The 15,341-nt window shown below is 48.7% G+C and overlaps 1 long non-coding RNA gene across 1 annotated transcript; it reads right to left on the minus strand.

Moving 5' to 3' along the window:
• Nucleotides 1–66: 66 nt before the first annotated feature.
• Nucleotides 67–12,594, minus strand: LOC115892963. The gene is made up of 3 exons (XR_004052925.1): nucleotides 11,895–12,594; nucleotides 10,789–10,869; nucleotides 67–1,729 (listed from the first exon to the last, which is right to left on the minus strand). It is a non-coding gene; the product is annotated as an uncharacterized LOC115892963 (long non-coding RNA).
• Between the last annotated feature and the right edge of the window lie 2,747 nt (nucleotides 12,595–15,341).

A 15,341-nucleotide genomic window follows, 5' to 3' on the forward strand; every position in this document is an offset into this window, starting at 1 on the left:
CGGGGCGGGGGGCGGGGGGTGGGAGGGTAGGGGGAGCAGCAAGGCTGGGGCCACCGCCCTGCCAGAAGCTGGAAGGCACTTGCTTTTATGCTTTCAGAGGCAGGTCCCTGGAAGAAGGTCTCCCCAGCTGTATGCATTTCCTAGGGCTATCATAAAAACGACCACAAACTAGGTGTTAATTCTTTTGTTCTTAAAACAACAGAAATTTATCATCTCATAATTCTGGAGGGCAGAAGTCTGGCAACAAGGCGGTGGAAGGGCCACGCTCCCCTGAAGGCTCAGGGAGGAACCTTCCCTGCCTGTCCCAGCCACCATTCCCTGGCCATGGCTGCACCGCCCCCATCTCTGCCTCCAGCTTCACGCAGCCTTCTTCCTGTGTCTCCCCTTCCTAGAAGGAGAGCAGGCATTGGATTTGGGGCCACTCTAATTCACTATGACCTTATCTTGACTTAACATCTGCAAAGACCCTGCTTCTAAATAAAGTCACATTCTGAGGTTCTGGTTAGACACGAATTTGGGGGAACATTATTCAATCCACTTAGCAATGTCCTGTACTTCCTCTGCCAGGCCTCTCCTGAAAACAAGCAGGTGGAGACACCACCCAGAGGAGCATCAGGACAGCGTCTGGCATCTCCAGCCTTCCTGGTGACAGGCAAACTCAGGAAGGTGGGGCTTGGGTCCCAGCTCCCCAATTCCTGGCCCCATCTCTCAGCTTTTTCTTTCAGTGCAAGCGTCTAGTCCTTCTGTTGATACCAATGCAAATAGCCAAGATCCTTTCATTCATGTAAGACCCCATCTTCTTCCACCACTAAGAACTCTTGGCCTAGTAGAACATAAATGACTTACATTGTTTTCAGTGTATTTACATGAGGCCTGGCACTCTAAACTTTCCAAAGGATATAGATTAGCGGATGGGATGGGGGGATGAAAGGACATCAAGTTTGACTCCATCCATACTTGGGGAAGAACTGCAAAGTTTCCTGGGGTCTACATAGGCCGGAAAAGACATGTTCCCAAAGTTACACAGCCCTCGTTCCTCAGATATTCAGTCTTGCACAGAATGTCAGGCAACCAGTTTTCCAGCTTCAGGTTTCTAAGTCGATTTCCTCCCAAGTTCTATGCATCTGTATATTGGAAAGCCCTGCAGCTGGGGTCGGAAGTCCTGGCTGGGCTTCAGGACTTTATCACATTGGGTGAGTCCATGGGTCCTCAGTCAGAGATTCCACAGTAACATATAGACAGATGAGGGCAGAAACGTGGCTCAACGTGGCAACCCCATGACCGCCGATGGGGACCACCATGTGAGAGTGCTTCCCAAGCTCCACGAGCCACCCAACCCTTCCTGGTCATGAGTGATCAGAACACCCCAAATGACTGTTGAGACGCACTCAGTGGATCAGAAAGGCAAGTGGGTGAGAGCAGATCACAGCCCTCCAAGAGCAAGGTTCTCTAGGAAGGAATGATCCAGAGAACAGAGTGGGTGTCAGATGACTTGGGAGAAACACTGTTCCGTGTAGTTGAGGAGATTCAAGATTTAAACTTGAAGAGCTGAGTCAAGTATGAAATGGGGTTTCTGTTTTTCCACTGGGTTTATTCAAACAGTGGGTCCCCTGCTTCTTCCAGCCCTTTCTGTGGTCGAAAGACATCATCGGCCATGTAGTTTCTGTTTCCTCTGTCCTGCTGGCCCCCAGGCTCCAGGGAATCCTTCTGCCCTCCAGCGAGATGACACCTGATGAAAAAAAAGAATATCAAGTCAGTGCAAGCAGTGTGCATCTCCACGGCACAGCTAGCTGCCCCAGGGGACTGCTCAACTCACTTTGTACTTGAAACATTTCTTTTTTTAACCTAAATTTAGGAGCTAGCCAACAGAATAGAATAACAGGAAAACTCACGCCAAAGCCCTAGCACCTCCCACCCTGTCCCACCCAGCTTCCAGCTTCCTCTTTTCTCAGCCAAGAACCCTGACAGCCTGACCCTGCCGCCAGAAGGTCCTGCATTTCCCAGCAGCTGATGGCAAAGATTCAGAGCCTCACACTGAATGTTCTTCCAGCAAAGGAACAGGGTCCAGAGAGCCGTGCACAGCCCACGGCCCCTCACAGAGGGGGATCCCAGGCAGAAAAGGGCTCAAAATCCAAACCTGGCCACTCACAATCCCCTTCCTGCATTTACTTCCTCGTTACCCTTACAGGTATAGAGAGAACAGGAACGTTTCTGTTTTACAATAATGTTTCTTAGGTTGTATCCCACATGGTGTGAACTTTCTAGAAAAATGTTTCCATGTTATATTTCCATTCAGTTGACAATATAAATTTTAAAAATTATTCTACTTTCATAAATTCACAGTTGAAAGAGTTTTGTAGAATAAGACTAACACAGTGTTTTACAAATGAGAGAGAATCCATTGTTTTTTCCCCTTTAAATGGGATCTAAGCACTACTCAAATTTGGAAGAGAGAAAAAAAGCAGCTTTAGAATAGAATCGGTAATCCAGTGGTCCTCAAGGTGTGCTCTCAGGGCCAGCAGCTCAGCATCACCTGGGAGCTTGTTAGAAATGCAAACTCCTGGGCCTCACCCAGATCTTCTGAATCAGAACTCTGAAATCCAAGTTTTCACACGCCCTCCAGGGAATTCTGACACAAACTGAACCTGAGAACCGCTGTTGCAATCTAATGAATATTCAAATTGTTATGCTAGAACCTGGAATCCTAGCATCTCTTACCACATATTTTTAATTGAACCCAGGGCGTTTCTGCACATATTTTCACCTGCCACGTATTTCACTTTGTAATGGGTTCCTTTGGCCAATTATATGATGCCTCAGATCCCAAGAGAGATTTCAGCACAGCCCCTGGGGTTGCTGTGTGATGGAGTAACTATTATTCACAGGGTTTGCAGCATTCGCTGAGCAGGTGCCAGACACCAGGCACTGCACAAATTCATTTAATCCTCCCAACGACTGATAAGATTTAAAATAACAAACTAACAACAACAACAACAACAACAAACACTCTATTAACTTCATTTCACAGATGATAAAACTGAGGCCTAGAGAAGTTAAGCAACTTGCCCAAGGTCACACAGCTGATTGGGACAGAGTTAGAGCTGGAGCTCACGTTGCCTGGTCCCCAAAGAAAAGTTATCTGGGACACTTTCTAGAACAGGATAGACACCTATACCTCAAGGGACTTCAGACACAATGAAGTCCACTCCCCCATTTCACAGATACACATACTAAGGCCCAGGGGGTCTTACAGGGAAATGGTACAGGGTCCTCCAGCCGACTGCAGCAGAACCAGGACAACCCTGAGGTCTACCATATTGTAATTTTCACTTAGAAAGGCCACAGGGCTTAGGTCACATGGCCACAAGCACTTGGCTCTGCTTCAAAAGCTCTCACGGTTCCCAAAAAGCAAGAACTAGAGGCCTGACCTGATGTGAACGAAAGAATTTTTGAATTCTAATTGATAATGAGTCACATAATTCTCTTCTTTGGAGGAGCATCTTGAACAGGAATAACTCCAGTGCTAATAGATCAGCTTTTTCTAAGGAAGTCACGACTTTTCCCGTCTTGTCACCTCAGAGAGGATATCTGTTCTAAGCTGTTTGAGCCTGTTTCTGGTTCCTACAAGCCAGAGAAGCCAAACTGTGCTGGTGGAAACCTGTCTCTTTTTTTCTTTTTCTTCCTCTGCCACCCTGTTGCTTTTGTTTTCAGGTGCTCTCGGCCCCCTGACCCTGCTCCCGTCCCCCCGACCCTGCTCCCGTCTGTGTGTCTTCTGCTTTTACAAAGGGTGAGTTTCCACTGTTTCTTCTGTGATGCTCAAACACAATTAGTGTCCACCCCTCTCCCTGTGTATGGAACTGGTGTTTGAGCCCTAACCATTTCCACAGCCTTAACTATTTTTCTCTAACAAAATATACCTTTGAATAAATGGCCTTATTGTGCCACCACCTTGGCCTCTTGAATGACAGTTTCTTCTCATGTGATTACAGTGTAGCTTTCATTGGAGATCTGTTTTTCCTAAAACAGCCTCTGGGATAAAACCCCTCTGGTTCTGCTGTGGGGTCATCAGTAGCAATATGCCTGCCTCGTGTCCGCTTCCACACAAGGCGTGGGGCCACCAGCCATTGTCCCAGCCCTCCAAGAGGCCTTTTAAACTCCCTGGGAAGACAAGACATGTTCACCCAGCACTGAACTCACGACCATAATGCATCATTCAGTAACTTCAGTAATCCCCATCTTGGGGGAGCCACAGACCAGGGGTGAGAAAGCACAGAATTACGACAAGGTGTCTAGGAACTCAGGTGTCCAACAAGCATTGTCTGAAATCTGAACAAATCTGATTGACTGTTTTGCAATAAATATGTAGGTGCTATTAAGACTAACAAACCCCAATTGCCTTAAAAGGGTCAATATTTATTTACAACACCTACTTGACAAGAGTTATTTTCTCAACTAACAAATACCAAACTATCCCTTGAATCTTTAAGAAGTGTTGACATTACAAAGGACCCTCATTCCAAAACACTGGGAACCCATGATCCAAGCAGTCTGTGTCCTGGGAGGTGAAGTGGGGGGTCACCTCAGCAGGGCCTGGGGAAAGGCTCTTTGCGGGGACGAGCTTCTCACTTGCTTTTGTGCAGGCAGTGGAATGGCAGTGGGGCTTAGGTAAGTGGGCGGTAAGTGGGCAGGGCCCACATGCCCCAAAAGGTAAGAGACTGCGGAGGTGTGGGGGAAGAAACAGTCTGACCTCAGCTTTTGTTCTGTCCTCCCTGCACTTTCTTACTAGCAGCTGGAGGTCAGAAAACGGTGTTTGTTCACGGCTGCCTGAGCGGGCAACAGCTGAACCTCTCTGAACACAGCTTCCTCTTCATAGCCTCCAGCACCTGGCTCACTCCCCTCCTGGCCAGCCAAGAGTCAGTTGGAAATACAGCCCCCAGAGCCAAGGCTGACGCTGGCCCAAGGCCAGCTGTGTATTCCGCCTCAGCCCTGTCAGGCCAGCGCCTCCACTAACGAAGAGACTTGCTCCGTGGAGCTTGCGATGTGTTTTGAGGTGGGAGGCAGGGATTTGGAGAGGAAGTTGGATCACCTAAAATGCCGACAGACAGACGTACCTTTGCACAAACAATGACAACATGCTGGCAGGATTAAAGTCATTCTTGTTGCTGTGAAAACATTTTGATTATATAAATAAAACAGTGCATCCCCACTGCTGACCTCTAAGATAAGGAAAACTTGCCCCACGCCTATAAAATAAGAATATTCTTTTGAATTAGTCAGACCAAGAGGCTGGCTGTCATGGCTCCTGAGAGGCCCTACTGGAATCAGAAGCCATCCTAGCCAGCTTCTGTGCCCTTATTCCCGATGCAGCCTCTTCCTGGGGGACAGCTGAGAAAACTCAACCCGGATCAGGCACTGGCTTCCGTTGGCTCCCTGACCTTGCAGCCAGGACCACTTTCCTGAGTGTTAAGGCTCAGTGGCACCAGCAGCTTTACCTCCAACAGCCAGAGCCCGCTCCCAGTTTCAATCCTTGCTCCCCATGGCTTCCAGGATGGACCCAAGCTCCGGAGAGATGTGCAAAGCCCTCCCAGCTCTGGCCTGCTGGCCTCCCAGGCCATGACCACACACACCCTCTCCCTCTCTCCCGCCATTCCCGGGCCTCCCTCCAGCTCCCTAGTCAGGATTCCCTAGGAGCCTGGCCACTTCATCTGTGCTGCGGCTGTTCCACAAGTTGCTGCCCCCCGTGCTCCTGGTCAATGCACCCTCAGCCTTTGCATTCTATGTTCATCCACCACTTGGGCACTCCACAACTCTGTGGCCCTGCCCTGGGGTGGGTGCTGGGGGGTACTGAAGAAGACACAGACTCTGGGATCTCATGAGGCTTATGATCTCTTCTACTAGAGAGAAGCTGAACAGTTACGCATGTTGCTATTTAGCGACATCTGGTATCAGCGCTACCTCAGAAAAGAAGGCTGAATGCAGGGAGAGGATGCCAGCCTGGGGCGCTGAGGAAGGGGTGGCATGTGGCCCGCGGGAAAGTATGAGGGGCCATCCTCCTGGAACAGGAAGTAGAACGCTCTGAAGGACATGTCACAGGGTTCTTCAAGCTCACTCTGGCAGCCGCTGGAGAATGGACGGGAAGGAGCCAAGGATGGCACCAGGAAGTCACGGGGGCAGTGTTTGCTGCTGTCCGGGTGGGAGATGGTGATGGATGCCCTGTCCTGAGGGAAGTTGTGGAGGCTTATCCAAGTGCACAGAACAACTCTGTGCTGAGGGAGAGGAAGGGGGTGTATCCTTCAGGATTCCCCAGGAAACTTAACCATAGGAGACATAGATAGATAGAGATGTATTACAAGGAATTGGCTTGTGTGATTATGGAGGCAAAGAAGTTCCAAGATCTGCAGTCAGCAAGCTGGAGACCCAGGAGAGCTGAGGGTACAGTCCCATCTGAGTCCAAAGGCCTGAGAACCAGGAGAGCCCAGAGTGTAGGTTCTAGTCCAAAAGCTGCAGGCTCAAGACCCAGGAAGAGCTGGTGTTTGAGTCCTAGCCCAAAGGCAGGAAAAAGCCCACGTGCTAGCTGGAAGGCTAGCAGGCAGGAGGAGTTCTCTCTCACCTGGGGGAGGGCCAGCCATGTTCTACTCAGCTCGGGACCCTCAGCTGATCGCATGACACCCCCCACACTGGGGAGGACAATCTACTTTGCTCACTCATCAACTTAAATGATAAACTCGTCCAAAAACAGCCTCACAGAAATGCCCAGAATCATGTTAGGCCAAATATCTGGGCACCCCATGGCCCAGTCAAGTTGCCACATAGAATTATTCATAGCAGGGCGTTATGGAGGTTCTGAGAAGCAATGTGGGGAGGTGGGGGCAGGATGTGCAGACACACACACGGGTGTGGAGCTCAGACAAGAAGAACGAGCAGGGGTACAGCCAGGGCAGTACAGGCATATGGAGGTTTCTGGGGCCCCGGGAGGCCATGGAGGCCCTAAAGGAAACAGGCTGGAGTTCAAGGCACATCCAGGACAGAGCCCTGAGGACCCCCGAAGACCCCACTACTGGAAGTCTGAGCAGGTCGGAAGGTGCTGGAGGTAAAAGCACCTGGGAAGGGGCTGGGGTGGGACTGGCCCATGTGGGTCAGAGGGACCCTGTGCAGTGGGGCTCTGCGCCCAGCCCACCTGCTACTGACCCCTCATGCACCTGCTCATTCACCCCACAGTACAATTCTAGGAGCGAGTGAGAAAATCCTCCTCTCCAGCTACCTGTCACCCTACCCCTGGCTTCCCTAGGCTCATTTAAGGAAAAGCAAACCAATTTCCTTTATAGAATGTGCCTGTAAGGCAACGTGACAAACAGCTTACAGCAGCCACCAGCAGACTTCACCCATGCCATAAGTAGTGCCCTCTGCCACGCTCTTGTCCTCAGAAGCCCTGAGCTCGCCACACAGGGCACCTCAAGACAGGAGGGGAGCGCCTGCCTGTTCCACTGGCAAAGTTAGATGAGTAAGACACCTGCTGCAACCTTGCCCCTCACACACACACTTATGCTCACACTCACACACTCATGCTCACACTCATGCTCACACGCCTGCACACTCACTCATACACACTCTCAAGCACTCACTCTGGTGTCCACACTCTCAGACCAATACTCACCGACACACATATGCACTCGCACACACATAAACATCCGCACACTCACTGCCACTCACATACTCATGCTCACATACACTCACACATACACAATCACACTCACTTTCCCAGTACACTCATACACATTCTCATTCATTCATGTACCACATGCACACACACATACTGAAACGCTCACACATTCACAAACATGCACACATGCGCACTCTCAGACGCTCACACACCTTCACACACACATGCACACCCTCAAATGCTCACACATTCACACACACATCACATGCACACACGTGCACACTCACGCATGCACACACACGTGCACACTCTCAAATGCTCACACACATTCACACACCCCACATGCACACACACACGCACACACACACATGCACACACTCACATGTGCACATTCTCAAATGCTCACACACATTCACACACCCCACATGCACACAATCCTCACACATCCTCATGTTTCCGGCCACACCTGCCATTCCACACCCATCCCCTGTGGCCTGAGAGCCTATCTGCAGGAGAAGGGGCTTCCTCCAGTGCACAGGGAGGGAGGGAGGGAGGGAGGCTCAGAAGGCCAAGCCATCAGCAGACCATTTAGGGGACCCCTTCCGAAGCAGCGGCTCATCATAGAAGTGGCAGTGAAACGTGGGATAAGAGGAGTGAGGAGGTGAGGCAGACACTAAAGAGACGCTGTAAAGGGAGACACGTTTCATAGGAGGCTCTGCTCTGCTGCCTCACGGAAACACAGCAGAAGGCAGGACCAGGGTGCAGCCTGTATTAGTCCATTTTCATGCTGCTGATAGAGACATGCCCAAGACTGGGTAATTTATAAACAAAAGAGGTTTAACGGACTCACAGTTCCACGTGGCTGGGGAGACCTCACAATCATGGCAGAAGGCAAGTCACATCTTACACGGCGGCAGGCAAGAAAGAATGAGAAGCAAGTGAAAGGGGTTTCCCTCACTTTTTTTTTTTTGAGATGGAGTCTCACTCTGTCGCCCAGGTTGGAGTGCGATGGTGCGATCTCAGCTCACTGCAAACTCCACCTCCCAGGTTCACACCATTCTCCTGCCTTGGCCACCCGAGTAGCTGGGACTACAGGCACCTGCCACCACACCAGCTAAATTTTTTTTTCTTGTATTTTTTTTTTAGTAGAGACGGGGTTTCACCGTGTTAGCCAGGATGGTCTCAATCTCCTGACCTTGTGATCCGCCCGCCTCAGCCTCCCAAAGTACTGGAATTACAGGCGTGAGCCACCACACCGGGCCTGGTTTCCCCTTATAAAACCATCAGATCTCATGAGACTTATTCACTACCACGAAGACAGTATGGGGGAAACTGTGCCCATAATTCAATTATCTCCCACTGGGTCCCTCCCACAACACACGGGAATTATGGGAGCTACAATTCAAGGTGAGATTTGGTGGGGGACACAGCCAAACCACATCACAGCCCTCCACTGTCAGGTTCCTGGCACTGTACAGACGTGGGAATCCAGGCAGGATGCTCTGCCTGGACCCCTCTCATGAAGACCAGGAGGGAACACACAGCAGGCAAATCCCAGGGACAAGCCAGGTTGTGACTCTGTGCCCCTAGTGAAACAAGGAGCCGTTCACTTCATTCATTGTGAGGCGGTCTATGTGCAAAAATCATGTGAGCACCATGACTGGCAGTATTTTAAGACTTCTATAAATATTCGAAACTGAAAATAATAATCAGATTAGATTATTTTGGATTTGGACTTACTGAATTTATTTCTCTAGCATGATCATTTCACATATTTTTTTAACTTTTCATATTGAGAGAAGTATGAGCCAATTATCTTTTTCAGGCAATCACAGCACTGGTGTCACGTCTCAGTAGCTGGGGGCTGGGGCCCTGGATTCAAAGCATCCATCTGAACACAATGTCACCCATGCACCCTGAGAGAGACAGCTTCAAGCAGTGGAGGTGCAGTGGCCTGGAGGCCCCCAGTAGGCCACCAGGCATGTTTTCCAAGAAAACTGAAACTTCTGACGGGATTACTAACATTGGGAGATTTCCGTTTCTTGGATGCCAGTGGAGGGACTGTACCAGCCTTAAAAGAAATCACGTGAGCCTCCACTAATCAGCAAACAAAGGGGAAATTAAGGTTCTGCCCACTTTTGTGGTTTTTGCTTTTCTGGAAAGTTTACTTTGTGCATCCTTCTGTCATTACGTAACACTGTATTAATAAGCAGTTGACTCAGAACTCCAGAGGACTTCTGAGCTAGTAAAGTCCACCGCATGTTACTAAGTCTATTCTTCCTCCCAGAATAAAATCTTCCATCTTCTCTGAGTTAGGCCTTCTTCCTCAGAACCATTTCTTTTCTTACTCAGCACTCTGAGGTTTTCTACTTGTCATCCAACCGTAGTATCCACTGGTAAGTTACACAGATTCACAACCCAGCCACTTCTTTTGTTTCCTCCTAACATTTGGAATAAGCTACTTCCTGCACCAGAGCCTCTGTCTGTCATGCCTTTACTGGATCTTATTTTGGGGGGCTGACCAGTTGCCTAAACCCACATGCCCCCTCTCACCTGGGTTCTCAAGAACTTCTATTTTGGACATCCACCAAAAAAAAAAAAAATCTTGTTAAGTGAGATGAACATCTTACCTGCTGGCAGAAGCCTGTCATGCTCATCAAAACTTTGAGATAACCAGGGTTCCTGGAATCTAAATCTTCCTACATAAAATAGCAGAATAGCTGATCAAATAAGAGTCAGACAAGTAAGGTTCAGCTTTGGAATCAATAAATGGGGCTGGACCCAGTTATTCACCTACATTCAAACAGCAAATAGGCCGGGCGCAGTGGCTCACACCTGTTATCCCAGTACTTTCGGAGGCGGAGGCAGACAGAATCATGAGGTCAGGAGTTCGAGACCAGCCTGACCAACATGGTGAAACCCCATCTCTACTAAAAATACAAAAATTAGCCAGGCAAGGTGGTGCACCCCTGTAATCCCAGCTACTCAGGAGGCTGAGGCAGGCAAATCACTTGAACCCGGGAGGCGGAGGTTGCAGTGAGTCGAGATCGCACCATTGTACTCCAGCCTGGGCAACAGAACAAGACTCTGTCAAAAACAAACCAACAAACAAAAAAAACAGCAAATACCTGTGAACAGCCACCTGGGCTTTGCTGGAAGGTTCTCCCATTTCTGATGAGGGTTTGTCCCTTTTTCAAATTTCAGTGTACCTAAAAAGTGAATTGATCACAAGAGATTGTATCCAATGAAAGCACCTCTCCCAGGAATGTTAAGGAGAGAAATAAATCTTTGAGCGTAGATCTGTGGGTTCCTGGGGAAGGAGGTACTCAGTAAGTGTAGTACAAGGCAGCATGACACTAACATGAGGCTGGAGGTGACACTGTAACCACTGGCTGACTACAGTATCAACATCCAAACAAAGACAGCAGCAGATTAAAGAGGACATGCATGGCCTGCCCTCACACTCATTCATAGCCCACCAAATCAACTCGTTGTGCAGCTTCTTGACTTTTCACAGTCTGCTGGCTTCAGGATGTTTTTCCTGGCCTTCTTCTAATGCCTCCTCCCCAATCCCAGGTAAAATTATTGAGGGGGGCGGTACTCATTCAATATATATGTAAGTTATTTGAGAAAGTTTATTAAGGCACAGTGGCTCACGCCTGTAATTCCAGCACTTTGGGAGGCTGAAGTGGGTGGATAACAAGATCAGGAGTTCAAGACCAGCCTGGCCAAGATGGTAAAACCCCGTTCTACTAAAAGTACAAAAATTAGCAGGGCATGGAGTGAGCGCCTGTAATTCCAGCTACTCGGGAAGCTGAGCAGAGAATTGCTTCAACCTGGGAGGCAGAGGTTGCAGTGAGCCGAGATAGTGCCACTGCATTCCAGGCTGGGCGACTGAGCGAGACTCCATCTCAAAAAAGAAAAAAAAAAAAAGAAATGCTATCCACAAAGTTGGATAAGTACAAAACTATCGTCCCAGGAAATGAAGTCAATGATTAGGGCAGGGGTTGGCAAGTGTTTTCTGTAAGAGCCAGATAGTAAACATTTTCAGCTTTTACTGGCCCATTTGGTCTTTGTTGCAACTGCTCAACTCTGCCATCAAAATGCAGGCAAGCAGCCGTGGATAATATGTAGTGAATGAGCATGCGCACTGTCTTAGTTCATTTTCTGTTGCTTAAAACAGAATGCCTAAACCTGGGTCATTTATAAGGAAAAGGAATTTATTTCTTCTTACAGTTATGGAGGCTGAGAAGTCTCAGGCTAGAGAAGTCTCCATAGGCCTATGGAGGCCACATCTGGTGAAGATCCTCTTGCTGGCGGGGACCCTCTGCAGAGTCCTGTGGTGGTGCAGGGCAACCCGTGGTGAGAGGGCTCAGGTCTCCCTTCCTCTTCTTACAAAGCCGCCAGTTTCCCTGCCATGATAACCCACCAATCCATTAATGCATGAATCCATTAACCCATGAATAGATTAATCCATTCATGAGGCAGATTTCCCATACCCCAATCACCTGTTAAAGGCCCTCTCTCTCAATATAGTGACACTGGGAACTAAGTTTCAACATGAGTTTTGGAGCAGACATTCAAACCACAGAAGTGTGTTCTAATGAAACCTCCTTTTATGGATGCTAAAATTTAAACGTATCATTTTCATGTTCCACCAAATTTGTTCTTCTTTTGATGTTTTCCCACACTATTAAAATATAATCCTATGACTAACTTGTGAGCCATATGAAAAGAGGCAGCAGGCGAGATTGGGGCTGTGGGCTGCAGTTCGCTGGCATCTGGTCTAGGGCCACTCTCTCAGTAACAAAAACTTCATGCATTCACCTCTAATACGCATGTGTATGTGACAATACTCAAACAGTGAGCAAGGTGAGACTGAAAAACGTATCAGTTGACACTCCAGAATTTTCTTGCTGAAATCCTGCAGTGCATCATCTTATAAAGTCCTGGGAATGCACGCTGAGGCACCTGATCTAGAAAATGAGATGAGCACTTTGGGAGGCCGAGACGGGCGGATCACGAGGTCAGGAGATCGAGACATCCTGGCGAACACGGTGAACCCCGTCTCTACTAAAAAAAAAAAAAAAACAGCCGGCGGGAGGTGGCGGCACCTGTAGTCCCAGCTACCCGGGAGGCTGAGGCAGGAGAATGGCGTAAACCCGGGAGGCGGAGCTTGCAGTGAGCTGAGATCCGGCCACAGCACTCCAGCCTGGGTGACAGAGCGAGACTCTGTCTCAAAAAAAAAAAAAAAAAAAAAGAGAGAAACTCCTGTAGGATTTAGGTTTTCTGTTAGCCCACTGTCTCTAGAGATAATAATAATAATAATAATAATAATAATAATAATAATAATAATAATAACTATGGTGCATTCAACATCTCAATCCGAGAAGTTCTGGTAAAATGAAGGCATGTCCGCATGTACTATTCACAAATACACCTAGAGGTGAGAAATAGAAAAGCTCTCAGTATTTCAAATCTGAGTAGCGCTGTGCTTTTATCACTCAGCTCAAAATCTGCAGAAGCACTTGGACCAGTTAAAACTGTGCAATGGGGTCAAAAGTTCAAGTATTTTATCTCGATCGAGACGGAGGATGTGGGATGCCCTCCATCCTCCCTTCCCTTTTTTTCCTGGAGGTTTGAAACCATCCCAATTTATTTTTTTCCAAAGTCTGACAATAACTCAGTGGGTCATCCTAGCCTTGGAATGAGCCATTCCTAGATGCCATGGAAACTGTCTATGGGGGATGCCTCCCTGGCTATCTTCTGCAGCCTACATCTGGACCAGTCAACAATCTGAACCCTCAGCTTCCTGGATGTAAATCTTTCCCCAGACTAGCTGAGAACTAGGGGTTGACACAAGAATGCACTAAACAATTCTTCCTCCACTAACCTGTACCTCCACAATCAAGAGTGTTAGGGGCCAGGCGCAGTGGCTCACACCTGTAATCCCAGCACTTTGGGAGGCAGAGACAGGTGGCTCGCTTGAGCCCAGGAGTATGACCACTGCAAACAGTCTATCCCTTTACCTTTTACATAATTGTACTCACCGATCAGGAAATCAGACCTTGGTCAGACAGAAGCGATGGTCATAATCTCTCTGCAGATGGACTTTTAACTGTATTTCTTCAAATTGCAACAAACATACATACAATTCATCAGTCCTACAGACTCTATGCCACCGCCTTCTCCCATTTTAGGGTGTTGAGAGCCCAAATTAATCACGGCTGGGTGGGGCAACTCACACCTGTAATCCCAGCACTTTGGGAGGCCCAGGTGGGTGGATCGTTTGAGTTTAGGAGTTTGAGACCAGCCTGGGCAACATGGCAAGACCCTGTCTCTACAAAAAATACAAAAATTAGCCACGCATGGCGGTGTGCTCCTGTGGTTCCAGCTACTCAGGAGGCTGAGACAGGAGGATTGCTTGAGCCCAGGAGGTCGAGGCTGCAGTGAGCTGTGATCACACCACTGCACTCCAGCCTGGGTTACAGAGTGAAACCCCGGTCTCAAAGGAAAAAAAAGGTCATATGTGAAAACTTCTGGAGAGTCCAAAGACAAACACCATAGCTCATGGGCCATTAAGACAAACACCATAGCTCATGGGCCATTAAGACAATCTGTGCACACACTCAATGAATCAATATGAAGATAGAAATCCTGGTGAATCATATATGTATTCCAGAAGATTAAAATCAGGAAGGCAAAGGAAAATGGAGAGCTGGCACTTGGCACCCATGAAAGACCCAGTCTCCCTGCCCTGCCAGTCGGCATTTCTCCTTCCCGCCCTCAGGATCAGCCCAGTATCAGCGATTATCTCGGCCCATTGAGGGCTGGATGCTGCTGGCTGATTTTTGTCTCTCCAGCCAGGAGCCAACACAGGCCTCCTGAACCTCCAGCACCCTGGCTCACACAGGACAATGACACAGATCAACTCCCAAATAAATTCCTCTCTGTTGTCCTGCAATGTGCTAATTGCCCATAATGAGCACATTATAACAATTAAGGATGACTACGCAAAACCTTTGACTGAGGTAGCAATCCTTCACCCACAAATTGCAAGGTCTTTCCTAAATCTTTTTTTTTTTTGAGACGGAGTCTCACTCTGTCACCCCAGGACTGGAGCTCCTGCAAGCTCGCCCCGGTTCATGATCTCCAGCTCAGCCTCCAAGCTCCCGCACCTCCCCCGGGTTTTGAGACACGCCCTCTTCACCCCTGGCTCAGCCCTCTCGAGTACGAACTGGCGCACTCCTGCCGCAGCTCCACGAGTAACGGGATACAGGTCCCGCCCCTACCCGGTAGTTTTTTGTATTTTTTAGTAGAGACGGGGTTTCACCATGTTAGCCAGGATGGTCTCTATCTCCTGACCTCGTGATCCGCCCATCTCGGCCCCCCAAAGTGCTGGGATTACAGGCTTGAGCCACCGTGCCCGGCCGTTTTTTGTATTTTTTAGTAGAGACGGGGTTTCACCGTGTTAGCCAGGATGGTCTCGATCTCCTGACCTTGTGATCCCCCCATCTTGGCCTCCCAAAGTGCTGGGATTACAGGCTTGAGCCACCGCACCCGGCCTCCTAAATCTTAATTAAAGAGCACACCAGCCACCTGAGCGAAGGCAGAGTTCTCCCACTTTCGAGATGGGGAAAACTGAGGCTCAGGGTGGCAGGTTTCTTATTCTATTTCATAA

This window comes from Rhinopithecus roxellana, chromosome 13 (assembly GCF_007565055.1).
Source record: "Rhinopithecus roxellana isolate Shanxi Qingling chromosome 13, ASM756505v1, whole genome shotgun sequence".
Taxonomy (NCBI): Eukaryota; Metazoa; Chordata; class Mammalia; order Primates; family Cercopithecidae; genus Rhinopithecus; species Rhinopithecus roxellana.